The 4,107-nt window shown below is 52.8% G+C and overlaps 1 protein-coding gene across 1 annotated transcript in view; it reads right to left on the reverse strand.

The window, feature by feature from the left end:
* Positions 1–4,107, reverse strand: part of KIRREL3 (kin of IRRE like 3 (Drosophila)) — a 609,658-nt gene that overhangs the window by 523,192 nt on the left and 82,359 nt on the right. The window lies entirely within an intron of this gene.

Raw genomic sequence — 4,107 nt, forward strand, 5'->3', positions numbered from 1 at the left:
GCATCTCTGCCAATGATGGTGGTGATGCCAGATGCCCATGCCCCACCCCTCTGACACTCACCCCTGTCTCCCCACTCCTCCTGGTTAGTTTTCCTGCAGGTAGAGGGAGTTGTTATCAGCCTGATTCACTTTCCAATAGCACGGATATTCAATGTGACTGTGTGTGTGTGTGTGTTAGTGTGTGTCTGGTGTGTGTGTGTGTGCAGAGGAGCCAGGGAAGAAATAGCAAATACACCTGGGTGCTGTGCCCTTAGGGCAAAAGGAAAGGATGTCTGTGTTCTTGAAAGAGACTATTCTAGATGATCTCTGCTCCTCTTCCCAGCTCTCTCCTTCCACAAGAGAAAAGGGCGAAGGTTTACAGCATCCTGGAAGCTCTTGGAAAGGTCTGGCCGGTGCCCCTCTGCCATCTCTCCTCCTGCCACACACCATCATAATCCACTGGGGACTGGAAGGCTCTCCTGCCCTTTTCCTGGGCTGTCAGTGCCCTGGATTTAATGCGCATGACCACGTGTCCTGACAGGTGAGAGGCCCCCCTCCCACACATGTGAGGAGGCTGCCAGCCAGAGGCAGGCCAGGCAGTGACAGGTGCCTGGGAATGGGGAGGGATGGAGAAGAGAGCTGAAAAAGTCCGCAGCTGCCCCCCAACACGGGCCCAGAGTCACAGAGTCGCCTGAGGCAGAGTGGGGATTTAGAGATTAGAGGGAGGAGGCGGTCAGGCCTGAGCTGAGTGCAGCGGGAGGGTTGAGCTAGAAAGCAGATGCCACTGCCTGGGAGCCCACCTACCTGCCCTCTCCTCCTTGGCATCATGTCCTCCTGCTGTTAATGACCTCCGGTTCCCCAGCTCCACCCTCCGCAGGGCCCCAGACCACGGACCTCCCGGAGTCGGAGTCACCACCGGGGAATCAGCATTAAAACCGCCGGTTGCCCCTCTCACCGGCCCATCTGCCCCCCTGCTCTTTGGCTCTAGGTGGTGATGCCTTGGCGCCTCCCCACCAGGTGGGCACTGCACCCGCCTTCTCCTCCCCTTTGGCCCTGTACCTGCCCAAATGCTCCCTCCTCCTTGTACCTGCAGTGGTCACAGAACAGGGCTCTCTGCCAGGCTGAGGTCACCCGGATCTCAGACATCCGTGTCCAGAGGCATCATCTGTCCTGCACGTGGTCACAGGGGGCTGAGGATGCTGTTTCTCCTACCCATGTCCTTTCTTCGACCCCAACCTTGCATACCCGTCCCCCGTCCTCCCACTCCTCATGCACACTCACATCAGGCCCTGGGAACGGAGCAGAGGAGACCCTGGGAGACAGCACTGAAGGCCCAGCCTGCCCGTCTGCTGTGAAGAGGAGGAGCCTGGCCAACCTGGGTTTGAAATCTGGATCAACCGCCCACTAGTCAGTGCCACCTCAGCTAAGCAATTCAGTTGTCTTCTGAAAGACGGGGAGACAAATAACTAGGAGGCTGTACAGTGATAGTCGTACATAGAGCCCAGGCTCATCACTGAACCTAGTTGGGCTGATTTGAGTATTTTCTTGTCATTTGGTGGCCCATCGGCTCCCTGTGGGCTTCCCTGATGGATCAATGGTAAAGAACCTGCCTGCCACTGCAGGAGATGCAAGAGAAACGGGTTCAGTCTCTAGGTGGGGAAGATCCCCTAGAGGAGGAAAAGGCAACCCACTCCAGTATTCTTGCCTGGAGAATCCCATGGGCAGAGGAGCCTGGCCGACCACAGTCCGTGGAGTTGCAAAAGAGTCAGACACGGCTTAGCGACTTAACAACAGCAGCAGCAGCAGCAGCTCCTGTAGGGCTGCCCTGAAGTCCATCTCCCCAGGTTCTGTCCAGGGAGATCCATGGCTCTGTAGGAACAGCTGAGAGGCTCCCTGGGTACCGTGTCCAGTCAGGGGCTGCTCCCCACTTAATTCACATCTCTGCATGCCCTCTTTGCCTCAGCAGAAGGCGCTCGACTCTTGGCATCATTGCTCTAGTGACTTGCTGCAAGAATTAGGTCTGGGATGTGACAGAAGCCACCTGGCACTGCCCTGAAAGGAACGGCAAAATCTCCAGTGAAAATTTCCCTTCCCTTTCTGTGGTTGGGATGCTGAGCACAGCCGAGCCTCGTGGAAACCTCTGATGTTTGGGTGGCTTCTGAATACTAAAGAGGGTGGGAGAAAAAATGAAAGCCAGTGGAGAAAGAGGTCTCAGTCGGAAGTTTTTCTAATCGTTATGGATTTCCCCCTGTTTTAGTGGATTTGAGAGAGGGTGTCGGAAAAGGAAGGAAAAAAAAATCAAAAGCAGATTATTACCCTGAGCTGTTTTCCCCTTTCCTCCTGCATCATGATGGTGGCTCTCTGCCTGCCCCAGCCGTGTGCTCAAGGCTGAGGGACCAAGTAGCCAAAATATTGACCACTGAGCTGAGATTATAGTTTACTTGGATCATGAAAGATGGAATCAATTAAAATGGAACTTTCCACTCACAAGGTAAATTAGCTTCTGGGAAAAAAAAATCTGATTTCTCTACCAGTGTCCAGAAAGTACTAAAGACATGAGAAGTGGGTCATACAAATTACTGAAAGGAAAGCTCCCTAATGCAGCACGTGGAACATGCATGCAGCTGCGCACGCGTGCACACACACACATACACACACAAATACACACACACTGCATACTTGGGACACAGTGACTACCCAACAAATATTGGCTGGATTTATGCCCGCCCGTACACACAATCCTCCCAGGTGGCACTAGTGGTAAATAACCCGCCCGCCCATGCAGAAGACATAAAAGACAGAGGTTTGACCCCTGGGTCAGGAAGATTCCTTAGAGGAGGGAATGGCAATCCACTCCAGTACACTTGCCTGGAGAATCCCATGGACAGAGGACCCTGGTGGGCTACAGTCCATAGAGTCACAAAGAGTCGGACATAACTGAATCGACTTAGCATACCAAGCATGCACACACACTTATATTTGATAGGTACTATTCAACTATACCCACTATTCTGGATCTGTACCTACTTAGCAATGCTAGGTATGAGCTCGATCATATCTGTGAGAACCCACCAGGCTCACATTTTTCTTTCTCTCTTTATCATAAATACAAACGCTATTTTAAACAATGAAAAATGAAAGCTCTTCTTTGACCACTCTCCATTTGGACTACTTTTACAGGAAAATGTGGACATGACTTTTACTCCAGCCACCTAACAACAGGTAGAACAGAAACCACGATGTCAAGGTTTCCACAATCCCCGCCCCGGCCTGGCCCTCTGTCGCCTGAATCTCCAGCAATATTCACATAAGAGCCAAGCACAGGAGCTGCCTTTGTCATCCCCCTGGTCCTTTCACATGTCCTCAAATCTCAGAGTATAATTCATGGAATGAGTGACCCTGGAGAGAGAAGATCCTGCAGAGGACACGGTCTGACTGGTGAACACCACCAGGACAGGGAGCAACAGGGGAACGTGTGGCTGGGTGGAGAGGGCGTGTTCAGGAAGAGGTCAGAGGAGCAGGGGGAGAGGGAGACTTTATGTGTAGAAAAACGGAGGTCAGTTCCACGTGCGGCATCACCCGGAACACGACATTTTCTGACTTGCCCCCAAAAATGCAGAGCAGAACTGACTATGATAAAAAACAAACAAATGCAACAACAAAAGGGAAGCCAAATGAGACAGAACAAAGGCGCACCAGGCCAGTCCAAGCTGGAGAGACACATGACCCAGATTCGCACCCGGGGGGACCCGGAGCCCCATCAGGGAAGTAGGCTGCGGAGTGAGTCAGCCAGGCCCAGAAACCAAAAAAGCAGCCTGCCCGGAGTCCCCTTGGGTATGAAAGTTCCTGGAGAATCTATTCATGGCTTCCAATTTCCCTTCATCAGACTGCACATTTGCCTGAGAGCGATTCTGCACTAAACATAACTCAGCCCAGAAAAATGCCCCTCTGTGCCCTCTCTCCAGCCCTGAATTTCAGCTTGGCTTAAGCAATGTCCCACAGTGTGCACAGAGGTGGGAATGGAGAGCTCATTATTGCGTGAGAGTTTGTGGGGGGCCCCCACCCCCACCTCACCCACCCCTAACTACACGGGAGGGAGGGTGGAGGAGGAGAGGGGAAGGAGAGGAA

The sequence above is a fragment of the Bison bison genome, unplaced genomic scaffold, assembly GCF_000754665.1.
Source record: "Bison bison bison isolate TAMUID 2011002044 unplaced genomic scaffold, Bison_UMD1.0 scf7180017864506, whole genome shotgun sequence".
In the NCBI taxonomy this organism is placed as follows: Eukaryota; Metazoa; Chordata; class Mammalia; order Artiodactyla; family Bovidae; genus Bison; species Bison bison.